This window comes from Mesocricetus auratus, unplaced genomic scaffold (genome assembly GCF_017639785.1).
Source record: "Mesocricetus auratus isolate SY011 unplaced genomic scaffold, BCM_Maur_2.0 Super-Scaffold_100004, whole genome shotgun sequence".
Taxonomy (NCBI): Eukaryota; Metazoa; Chordata; class Mammalia; order Rodentia; family Cricetidae; genus Mesocricetus; species Mesocricetus auratus.
Window position 1 is genome coordinate 95,445,532 of NW_024429189.1, and position 13,209 is coordinate 95,458,740.

Genomic DNA, 13,209 nt, shown 5'->3' on the forward strand with positions numbered 1-13,209 from the left:
GCAAACACACCCAAACTATTCAGCAGGTGATGCCAAACACCATCCCTAAAAAATTGTTTTCCTTTCCTTTAACCAACCAATAAAATAATTTTTACTTACTGTCAGTCTGTGAACTTGAAGATGAAAGAAAAAACCTTAGACATTAAGCATGCTACATTTTAAATTTTTTACTTATTGATCTACTTTTATAGACTGGTTCTCTACATAGCTCTGGCTACAATGGAACTTATTCTGTAGACCAGGCTGACCTCAAACTCAGAAATCCACCAGCCTCTATCTCTCCCCACTGGGTGCTGGGATTAAAGGTGTGTGCCACCATGGCCAGCTCATGCTACATATTTAAATGTTAGACTTTTAAAATCTGTTTAAAATAGGCATCAGTCCCTAGGTTCTAAAGAGCAGGGTAGCTGGACACAGGTACTAGATGGGAGAAATGGCAAAGGGGTATGGTAGTTTGAATGCAGTTGGCTCCCATAAGCTCATGGAGAGTGGCATTATTTAGGAGGTGTGGCTTTGTTGGAGTAGATGTCTTGGTGGAAGAAGGATATCACTGTGGAGGCGGGCTCTGAGGTCTCCTATACTGCCCAGTGTCTCAGTCTACTTCCTGTTGTCCGCAAGATAAAGAACTCTTAGCTACCTCTACAGCACTATGTCTGCCTGCATGCCACCTGTCCCACCATGATGATGATAATGGACTGAACCTCTGAAACTGTAATCCACCACTTCAATTAAGTGTTTTCCTTTATAAGAATTGCCATGGTCATACTGTCTCTTCACAGCAATAGAAACACTAAGGGGGCAAGAAGAAATTAGCTGGAAACTGGTGAGGGAGGCCAGTACAAAGGGAAAGAGGGAGGAGGGATAAATAAAATTAAGGGTGTTTAAAAAAAACCTTAGGGAAGCATTGTTTTATGAGAGAGAGAGAGAGAGAGAGAGAGAGAGAGAGAGAGAGAGAGAGAGAGAGAGAGAGAGAGAGAGAGAGAAGAGAGAACTCCCACTTAGGGTAACAATTCTTTCCCCAAGAACCATAGACTATCTAACACAAACTTTAGTGCAACTTCTCCCTTCAAATTGTTGGTTAAGGGAGATCTAAAACAATCCCAAAACAATATAGGCTATTGCCATGCCTTTTGTTATCTTCCAGAACTTGAAGGTGAGACCCCATTGCTGAAGACACCACACATTTTGGAAACAGTACTTGGATATATCTCCAACTGAAACTGACTCAGAAGCCCCTTCCCTGAGTACTAGCTCTCAAGAGTATGCAAAGTTGCTATGCAAGCTTTTCTCCCTATGCTATACAAGGGAGAAAAGCAATCAATAGTCCTACTCAGCTGTGATACTTACAAAACACAACAATGACCATCATGACAAGATATCCCCACAAAGCCAGGCAGTAGTGGCACACACCTTTAAACTCAACACTCGGGAGGCAGAGGCAGGCAGATCTCTGAGTTTGAGGCCAGCCTAGTCTACAGAGCTAGTTCCAGGACAGCCTCCCAAGCTACATAGAGAAACCCTGTCTCGAAAAAACAAAAACAAAACAAACAAAAAATATATCCCCACAATATATAAACCACACACTTAGACATTAGGGCCACTCAATAGAGGGGAATTCACACCTGATACTGTAAACCCAGACAACATTATTGTGAAGTCATTGACCCTAGATGAAGAGAACCTACTATTACCACTTCCTTAAACCAGTATAATTTCCTTTTAAAAAAGTACTTTTATTTTATGTGAATGGGTGTTTTACTTGCATATATCTGTGTACACAGGCACACCTGGTGCCCACAGAGGCAGAAGAGGGCACCAGACCCCCTGGAACTAGAGTTACAAATGGTTGTTAGCTGACAATTGGGTGCTAAGAATTGAACCAGTGTCTTTTGGGAGAATAATCAGTGCTTCTAACCACTGAGCCATCTCTCTAGGCCCTGGTATAATTTCTAGCTACATTCTAAGTACATATCCTTGAACAACAGGTAATGTAGTTCTTTTTGCAGTAGATAGAGACTATTCCAGAAGTCCACAGCTGACCACACAGTGTACAACCCTACCTAACTGGTACAGTTACAACACAACACCTACATCTAAAACTTGGGGAATATTGTCAAAGAGGGTGTAGGAATATTGTAAGAGACAGAGTTCCAGGGCTCTTGTTATAGTATCTCCTATATGTGACAAGGAAACTATATCCTTGAAATCTCAACAATATGATCATCTCAACAAGACCTGCACTGTAACAATGTCAGTTGATTTGCTGATGTGGATGGGGGAAATCTCACAAGACTCCACTGTTAGGTAAAGAACTAGAGTCAATGGCCGATGAGAGAAGGATAATCAGTCTTCTCCAAAGTTGAGCCTTCTGATAGGTCCCAGATGGTCAGCCTTAAACACATGTACATGCAAGTAACACTAAATGGACCATGCAGCCAGTAATAATTAAATTAAAGAAGAGGTTATAAACTTGAAAAGAAGTTGGAGCACAGGAAGCGTTGGAAGGGGAGAGGGCGGGATAGAAATGATATAAATACGGCATCACCTGTGCAATTGTCAAAAAATAATAATATTAAATGGTCTGCTCGACAAAGATAACTGTGGGGTGACCTGAGGAAAAAAGGAAAGACAAAATTGTCTGAAGGTTTACTGTGGTGTTTGGATGAGAATGACCCCTATTGGCTCTTATATTTGAAAAGTTGGTGACACTGTTTGGGAAGGATTAGACGTGGCCTTGTTGGAGGAAGTGCCATTCTAAGGGTGGGGAGGAGGGGTTCAAAAGACTTAGACCACTCTCTGTCTGCCTTGTGGTTGATAGGTTGCCTTGATCATAGTGTTTTATTATAGCAATAGAAAAGTAATTAAACTGTCAGAATGGCCAAGATCAAGAACTCTGATGACAGCTTATGCTGGAGAATATATGGAGTAAGGGGAACACTTCTCCATTGCTGGTGGGAATGCAAACTTGTACAGCTACTTTGGAAATCAGTATGGCCGTTTCTCAGAAAATTGGGAATCAATCTACCTCAAGACCCAGCAATACCACTTTGGGGCATATAACCAAAGAATGCACACTCAAACCACAAGGATACTTGCTCAACTATGTCCATAGCAGCATTATTTGTAATATCCAGAATCTGGACTCAATGTAGATGCCCCTCAATTGAAGAATGGATAAAGAAAATGTGATGCATTTACACATTGGAGTGGTAAAAAACAAAAAACAATGACATCTGGAAATTTGCAGGCAAATGGACAGAACTAGGAAAGACCATCCTGAGTGAGGTAACCCAGACCTAGAAAGACAAATATAATATGTAGTCACTCATAATTAGACATAAAGCAAAGGACTGTCAGCCTATAGGCCACAACACCAAAGAACCTAGGTAACAAAGAGGACCCTAACAGAGACATACATGGACCTGCCTAGGAATGGGAACAAGACAAGATCTCCTGAGTAAATTGGATGCATGAGGGCCAAAGTGGAAGGTGGAAGGGTAGAGGGGAGGAGAGAAGGGAAGTAGGGAAAGTGTATAGCTCAATAGCAATAAAAATGGAAAAAAGTAATACTCCCCAAAAAAGGTAAACCTCAACAAACAAAACCTCAACTTTAAAAAAAAGTTTTGAAAATTAATCAGCATTCTAACAACCCAAAGAATATTTACTCCAGAAGATGCTGTGTCAGTAAGAAGAGAAAGCAAGTGGCACTTGGGCTTACTCAGGCCCTTCGCTCTGCCCCCAGCTCAGCAGAAGCCTTGGAAACACCAGACACTGCTCCCAGTGCTACTGAGTAGAACGGGATGGAGATCCATAGAGCTACACTCGCAAGGTTGTCATTACATGCAGAGTATCCCTAGTCAAGTTGTGTAGAACCAACAGAATTCCAAACTTGGGGTTTTGTTTTGTTTTCAGGTATTGGAATATTTTTTTGCATATGCAGAATGAAGGATCTTGGTACTGAAGCTCAAATCCCAACAGAGTTCATTCATATTTCATATTCACTTTACACAGGTGGCCTGAGGGCAATAGTTACAGTGCACCTTCATTTTGACTATAACCTATCACAGAGGTCATGTGCAGGAACCCCTGCTGGTAGTGTCATCTTGGCACTTGAAAAGTTTTGGGTTTGGAAACGCTGTGAACATTCTTTGGGTCCAAATTCTCAATCAGCATTAGACGTATCTGGAGATGTTGCAGATGACTAGAAAGACTTGTCTCATCCTGCTCACCAGGGCTTTCTGCCTGCTAAACCTCTTTCTAGCTGATGCTTGTTTCACAGGTCATGCTCTAGGGGTCTTGGTTTGGGGATGGGGACTGTAAATATGAAAGCTGTTGGGTTGTAAGTTTAATTCTAAAATTAAAACGTTTCTTTAATTATATTGGGGGCACTGACCAAAGACACTGGTTGGGGAGCACCCATAAGCCCACTCATTTCATCTGGACAGTGTGTCTAATGAGAAGAGTTAGGATTTGTTGTTTGTTTTTTAGGCCTGTGGTGATCAGGTTTCTTACCACTGTGACAAATGCCTGTCAGAAACAGTGTAAAAGGAGAAAGGTTTGTTTTGGGTCAAGGTTTCCAGGTTTTAGTACAAGGTCAGGCAGATCCAATGCTGTCGGCCTGAGGTCAGACACAATGTCATGGCAGTGGGATTGTGTGCAGACTCACCTCATGGTGGCCAGGAAGCAGGGAGAGGTGGATGAAGGAGGCTGAGAGAAGATACATGTTAGACAGGGCATTTCCCCCAGATGGCCCACTAGTGTCAACCCTGTTCCTTAGATCCACCCCTTCCTGACAGTCCTCTCATGGACTGAAATCCACCTGTGAATTAAACCTGAATTTGGTCAGAGACTCCATGGTCTAATGGCCTCTGAATTCACCCTCAAAGGCATACTCAGAAGTTTTATAATCACCTAGGTGTCTCTCAGTCCAAGCAAATTGACGGTTAAGACCCACCATCTCACGATCTGACTATTAAAGTATCAGCCCTGATAGTCCTGTTCAAATTCATGGATCGGTTCCCGTGAGAACCTGCACCACTCCTTCCATGGTCTTCCTAGATTCTGGTGTCTGTGGGGACGTCATTGGGCACAGGTGTTGGAGGTCTCAGCAGTGGGCTCTGGATTGTCCCTGCTGCTCATTTGCCCGATGTCCACTCCTGCAAGCCCTGCAGGTCTGCACCTACGACCCCCACCACAGCCGTCCTGGTGTCAGCCCAGGTGCACCTGCTCTACGCAGTGGGAGGCCCCAGGAGAAGGTGTCACCTGGTCTGGCGGCTTCTTCCACATCTTCCTCCTTCACCTATCGGCCCAAGTTGGCCTTGAGGGACTGAAGTTGACATCTGACAGAATCAGAAAGGCAAAAGCAGACCCAAACATACAAGGCTTGTGTAGTCAGCCTTTCTCTGTACCACCAGCCCCCAAATCAGGACACGAAACTTACTAATTATGAAAGCTCAGCCTTTGTTTACACATTTTTCTTTTTTTAAAACAATCTTACTTTGCATACTAATCCCAGTTCCCTCTCCCTCCCGTCTCTCCCTCCTGTCCTCTCACTCTCTCCACCATCTCCCCACCCCACCCCCATCCATTCCCCAGAGAGGGTGAGGTCTCCCATGGGGAGTCATCAAAGTCTGTCACATCATTCCTTAGACTTGTTTCTAACTAGTTCTTATAACTTTAATCTGTTTCTATTAGTCTACGTGCTGCCATGTGGCTTTTTCCTCTCTTCCTGCAAGTCTTGCTTCCTCTCCATCTCCTCTGGCATCTCTCCTGTACTGAGATCCATTTCCTCTTCTTTGCTCTCTGCCCGGAAGTCCCGCCTAATCTCTTCCTGCCTAGCTATTGGCCATTTAGCTCCTTATTAAGCCAATCAGAAGACACCTTGGCAAAGACACAACTTCACAGTGTACAAAAAAAAATATTCCACAACAGGCAAGGTGTTTGCAGATACATAGGGCTCTTCCATCTCTCTCACCCCCACCCTACCCGGAATCCAGTCCCCCTGAGACCAATACCTGAAGCAATTTAAAATATAGTGAACAAACTGGAAGAAACCTGTGCTAAAACTAAAGTGTGAGGATGACGTCTAAACAGAAAGCATTAGTAAAAAGATGGCGATTACAAAAACAAACCAAATGGAAATGCTAGTTCTGGAGAGAGCAACAACTGAAGTGAATTCATTAACGCTCAAGCAGATTTGCCTGGATAGAGGAAAAATCAGTGATTTTGGTTACTCTGAGAAACAAAGAGAAAATAATAGAATGAAGAAAACCATGAGGTCTTGGAGACCTGTGAGGCCACAGTGCACTTACAAACATACACACCATGAGCACACCAGAAGATGGAACAGGGCCACGGAAGAAAACTATTTGAAGGAACAATGGCTTAAAAAACAATAACAATCTCCCCAGCTCAGATGATTGATAACTTTCTGTAAAATAAACTGGGAAATTCATACAAAAAAACAGCATCATCAAATGGCAAAGACAATTTTTTTTTCTTTGAGACAGGGCTTCTCTGTGTAGCTTAGAAGCCTCTGCTGGCACTCGCTCTGTAGACCAAGCTGGCCTCGAACTCACAGAGTTCTGGGATTAAAGGTATGCACCACCAACGCCTGTTGGCAAAGACAATTTTTAAATTGTTTTGCATTTTGTTCACTTTTTGTTTGTTGTGTGTTCAGGGTGTGTGTGTGTGTGTGTGTGTGTGTGTGTGTGTGTAGATCAGAGGACAATTTGCAGGAGTCAGTTCTCTCTTTCTACCATGTAGTTCCCAGAGATCAAACTCATGTTGTCAGACTGGGCATCCAACAAACACCTTTACCTTCTGACCAATCTCTCCAACTCCAAAGATATATATATATATATATATATATATATATATATATATATATGTGTGTGTGTGTGTGTGTGTGTGTGTGTGTGTGTGTGTGTGTGTGTAGATGCATATAGTATTTTCATTAATTGGATGAAAATTTCATATGTATCTTGGTCACATTCATCCCCACTCTTCCCCAACTCCTCCCACATTCATCACTTCTCCCTATTCCCACCACCTCCTCCCTACCCCTCTATCCTTCTTGTCTCTTTTCTTTTTCTAAGAGACTATCTCAAAGCAGATGTCCTGATCCTGTGATTCTTACAGTCTTTTCACCTCCTCTTCTATGAGGTTTCCTGAGCCTTAGGATCTGTGTTATAAAGTCTTGACTGGGGACAATCACCCCACAGTCAGGTGATCTTTGCATTATGACAATGTGTAGCTTTCTGTAATGGTCTCCACTTGCTGCAAAAAGAATCTTTTTGATGAGGGGTTAGAGCTACACTTATCTGTGAATATAGGGATTAGTATTTAGAATGCAGTTAGGAATTTTACTGGTTTAGGAAGCTGGCAGTAATAGGTTGTCCTCAGGTCCCATGGCCTCTGTAGACACATCTAGTTTACAGTGTCAGGCATGGATTCCTCCCTATTGAACCAGCCTCAAGTCCAACTAGACAGCTCTTGGATTGCCCCCAGGACATGAGTGCCACTATTGCACCTTCCAGAATGTCTCACCATGCTGATGATCATTGTTGTGGTTTGTAGGTGCTTACAGCTAGAAAGGACTACTGGCTATTTTTCTCCCTTGGCAGTGTGATGGCTCCATCCAATGCTATGAGAGCTAGTCCCCAGGGAAGAGGCTTCCAGGCCAGTTTCAGCTCTATTTCTTAAAGCTCTGTGCCCACAGTGTGTGGTATCATCAGCAGTAGGGTCTTTTTCTGGAAGGCACCAAGGACAGCAGCAACAGCCTCTACTGTTTGGAGAGTCTCTCAGACTCTCATGACCAACGGTTCCAAAGGGAGTGTTCCATGCTGGCACTGGTGGTTTTGTTAGATGTTTTCTGACTTTTAGGGGAGGGAGCACTATTGCCCCAAGTGGTATAACTTCAATTAAATGAGAGAGAGAGAGAGAGACAGAGAGAGAGACAGAGAGAGAGAGAGAGAGACAGAGAGAGAAGAGAAGAGAGAGGTGTTACATAACTTTAACTAAACATAAAATAATTTCCTGGCAGGGCAGTGGTGGTGCACACCTTTAATCCCAGCACTTGAGAAACAGAGGCAGGCCGATCTCGATGCGTTTGAAGCCAGCTTAGTCTACAGAGCTAGTTCCAGGACAGCTAGGGCTGTTACACAGAGAAACCCTGTCTCAAAAAAACTAATAATAACATTAATAATTTCTTAAGGCCTCTTCAACCATCCATAGTGTTATTTATCCCAACTCCATCATGTCTGACTCTTTACTATTTAGGATGGCTTACTGACTCTGATAAATGTTTTTATTCTCATATAAATGAAGAAAAAGATTCTGGCAAGGAAATGGAGAGTTCCAAGTCCCCCTTGGTACCTGTAGCTGATAAGGTTTGGCTCAGGCATGTCCAACTCCGTGTACTACATCATCCACCAAGTGAGACCACTACTCTGCCCCTTCCACAGACATTTGGACTTCACTATGGAATGGCATTTGTGGATTTTCAAAGCCTCTCTCACCTTGGCAGACATTGAATGATGCTTGGTCTATAATTATGACACAATGAAGTCTGGCTTTAAAAAAACAGGCATTCATCTTGTAAGATTGGAAATGGTCTTCAGGGCATGGCCAGCAGCTTCTACGTCTGTCCTGATGTTGTACACAGGCAGACAATGTCTTCAATGTCCCACATGTGACTGCATGACTTGCTGGCCAAATCTCTGGATATAATGTGTGAGCATAATGTAGCACCTGGCTGAGGGCCAGGCCTGGAGTTGGCACTTGATAAATATTTGTATAATGAAGGAATTGGATGAAGTCATGGCTCTCCTGCTGAATGATTCCCCTCCCTCCTCTGGCCCTGTTATCCCTGGTCAGACTTACATACCAGCCTTGGTTTCTTCGACCATTTGGAGAAACTTCTTAGAGGCTTGATGACACTTAGATCCACAGACAGATGTGGAGCTGTGACTGTGCTGACAACAAAACTGGGAGATGGATGGATCAGGAGGGAAGCAGCATGGCACCCTAAGAGACTGTGAGGGCCTCACAGGGCAGCCCTGGAATCGCTGTCTTCCATTGTATGCTGCCAGTGACCAGTTCTTCAACATAGATATCTACAACAAATCTTTCTCTTTCAGGCAAGACTAGTGTGGCTACCTAATAAGAACATACAAAATATAAATGAATGAATAAATAAATAAATAGAGTTTTAAATGGTGAGATGGTTCATGAGGTAAAATGCCTACCTTATAAGCATGAGGACCTGAGTTTGAGCCCCAGAACCCACATGTATAAAGCCAGGGTATGGTGGGTCACACTTCTAATCCCAGTGTTGAGGAGGCAGAGACAGGGAGATCCTGGGGCCAGCCAGCCTAGCCTAGATTGGCAAATTCCAGGCCAATGAGAGATTCTGTCCAAAGAAAAGGGTACACAGTGTCTGAAGAATGACACAGGAGGTTGTCTTTGATCTAGAAAGAGAAAATATTAATTAAAACTAAAATCCAACTTCTCTTTGCATTCCCATATCATACAGGGAACTGGGGACATTACAGCAGTTCGCATGTAGCCCACTCTGGCCCCATACTCATTATGTAGCTGAAGATGACCTTGAACTTTGGATGTTCTTGCATTCACCTCCTAAGTGCTGGTTTTAGAAGTGTGTGCTTCCATGCCTGGCTTGTACAGTGCTGGGGATTCAACCCAAGTCTTCACCAATGTCAGTCAAGTGTCCAACCAACTGTGCTATACCCTCAGCTCCTACAGCATTTTCCATTAAAAAATCATATTCATTTCATTTATTTATATGCACATGCTATCATTCATGTGGAGGGTGGAAAACAACCCTCAGCTCCTACAGCATTTTCCATTAAAAATCATATTCATTTCATTTATTTATATGCACATGATATCATTCATGTGGAGGGTGGGAAACGACCTGTGGAATTTGGTTCTGTCCTACTATGTAGATCCAAAGGATCAAACTCAAGTCATCAGCTTCAGGGGACAAGAACACTTTATAAGCCAAGCCATCTCACTGGCTCCAAAACAGCTCACCAGTGTCCCCAGACATTCTCCTGAAAACAACAGAGGGGAAACAGAGGGAGCAAACCAGCTGATAGGCCCATATTGTTAGGCCAGAGGGATTCCCTAGCTGTAGAGGCTGTCTTCAGAGCCATCTCCTTGTTGCATTTATTTCATGTGTATGAGTGTTTTGCCTGGATGTATGGATGTGCACCACATGCGTGCCAGGTGCCCACAAAGGCCGGAAGGGGAAGTTGAGTCCCCTGGGCCTGGAGGAGGGATGGTTGTGAGCTACCACATAGGCAGTGGGAACTGAACCTGGGTCTTCTGCAAGAGTAGCCAGTGCTCTAAACCACTGAGTGTCATGTCAGCTACTGGCCACTTTTGAGATAGCCTTGGCAGGTTTTGCTCGTGGGGTATCTGCTTTGGTCTCTAAGATCAGGGCAGCTGAGGACAGAGAGAGAAGGGCAGCCAGACCTCAGAAAGTTAATTCAGATGAACCCTGAGTGAGCACGAAGGAGAGTCAGTCATAGGACAAAGGTCACAAATGGAAGCTAGCAAATAGGGACGACACAAAAGCAAAATTTTCTGGTGGCTTTAAGAAACAGTAGAAAAACAAAACAGCCACACACCCGAGAGGCATCTATGTCACTTTAAGTAAAATTGCCGAAGTCCTGAGAATCCTAAAAGTTAAGAGAGGATTAGGTCAAAATGGAATGTCCTGAGAGGGGACATTAGAATTGAGCCTGCATACCCCAGGTTGGTCACCAACCATGCTGTGTTAGTTATTTACCCGGTTACGGTCACTAAATACCAGACAGGAGGCGACTGAAAGAGGAAGGTTTCCCTGGGCTCCCTGGCTGAGCACAGCACGGTGGAGAAGGATGCCATTCGTCCGGCTTCCGCTTTCCCCACTCTCCTCAGTCCAGGCCCCCAGCCCAAGGGCGGTGCCACCCCATCCAGTGTCTTCTCTCCTAATCTAACCTCTTTGGGAGTACACTCTGACGTGCCTGGAGGTGTGTCTCAAGCAGGCAATGAAGACTAACCACCTCCTCCGTGAGATCTGGTCTGCTTTATGACTCTGAGGAGAATGTAAAAGGCGAGAAAAGAGGGTTGGCTCACATCCGCTCAGCCTCTAGTGTCCAATATGCAACCAGAACCGACCAAGAGCGCTTGGAGGTTGCCATGTAAATACGGGGTAGGATGAAACTCAAAATAAACCGGCCCTCCAGGCAGAATGAACCCTTTCATTCACAGGAGGTAAGCGCAGCCAGGAAACGGGTGGCTCTCTCATAGACAGCAGACACATTGGAGACTGGCGCAGAAGCCATCATCTCTACAAGCTACCCTGGTTTGGCGGCTGCCCTTTCCTCCCCACCTGGACAGTGACGAGCAGTGTTCTGACTAGGTCTCCCTGCAAAACTCTCAAAGCACAAGGACATGGACCTTGCTCCGCTTCAGGGAGCCAGAGGAAACAGCTCAGTGGGATTTGTTGGGTAGCCGAAGCTTCGGTGGTCCTCAGGCCTGAGGCCCATGCCCAATGCCCCATGTTCCATGCTTTCCAGGGAACTGGCTATAGTTGTAGTTTGAACTCCCTCCTCAGCATGGTAGTATTAGGAGATGCGGCCTTAGGATATTTCTGAATTAGATCACTATAGCGTTGTTACAAAAAAGGCCTTATGCAGTGTAGGGGCGACACACACCTTTAATCCCAGCACTCAGGAGGTAGAGGCAGGTGGATCTCTGAATTCCAGGCCAGCCTGGTCTACAGAACAAGATCCAGGACAGCCATGGTTACACAGAGAAACACTGTTTTGAAAACCCACCCACCAGCCTGCCCCCCCCCAAAAGAGGCCTCAAAGAACTCCCCTGCCTATCCCCACGAGTGAGGATGATTTAAGCCCTCATTAACACCAAATCTGCCAATAAATACCTTGATCTTGACTTTCTAGACTTTCTAGCACCCAGAGTCTCGAGGCACACGTTTGTATTGTTATACACTGCTTAGTCTGCGGTACTTTGTTATAGTAGCCCTCACAGGCCAAAGGAGGACACCCAGCTTGCCTTTCTGATCTCCGCTGAAAACAGCCCCAGGTCAAGGGCTGTGGGCTTCAGAACCATTCTGTACAATTAGAGTGAGCTATGTAAGATCTTCTTCCAGTGATAACTAAGTTGTGTTTTCCAGGAGCAGAGGTCAGAGGCGTCTGGTTCACGCACAGCCTAGGTGTAGGGATTTAACTTCTTGCCTGTCCATCCCAGGGCTGTTACCTAACCATACCTTAGTGAGGTTCTGTAACTCGCCCCTAGTTGAAGCTCTTGGGAAATAGACTGTAAACCAGAAGGGGGTTGTAGATTCTTAGTCACTGGGTATGCGTGCTCCTAAAATCCTGGGGAGCACTATTATTAAAATTTTAAGTTTATTTTAAAGTAATTCTTTGCTATAAATATAATTTTATCATTTATTAAAGATAAAAGGAAATTTGGTGTTTTTTTCACATGAAGAACTAAATCTTGTCTGAATATTTGATATTGAAGAACGAGAAGCATTTTTGACCTTTTTTTTCCCAAATTGATTGATAGTTTGATAATTGTCACACCAAGCACACCATGTCACATAAATATGTAGTGCAAAGCGGCAGGAAATTTTGTATGTACAGTAAAAACACCTCATTTCATAACATAAATATTCTAGGATATGAGTCAAGTGTCTTAGGTGTCTCATTCACGTGGTGCCCAGGGACACCTGACCAGCACCGGTCACAGAGACCAAGGACACGTTGGACTCATTATATTTGATTCTGAACTAATTGTTGGTCTTGTGCTTTTACCGTTTGCTAAATTCAGCAACTCAACTCCCATATTTCGGTCCACAGTTTTTAAGAAGACGTGGTCTAACCTAGGCCAAGTTTATGAAGCCCCTGTTCCCCCACACTAGCCTTGTTCTCTGCTGTCCTGGAGGAAGGTGTCCTTGTGTGGGCTTTGAGGTAGGACAGACTTAAGTTTGCCTCATCCATCAGTCATGTGTGGCTGGCGGAAGCCTGGGTCGCTCCCGGCGGGAAGTGGGGACAGTGGGCAGTAGGGCAGCCCAGGGTGGGCATCGGCCACCCTTGGTCGCGCCAGCCTCCTCCCCGGAGTCGTGGCTTGGGCGTGCTCCCAGTCGCATTCCAGGCTCTGCAGCCCCTCCTC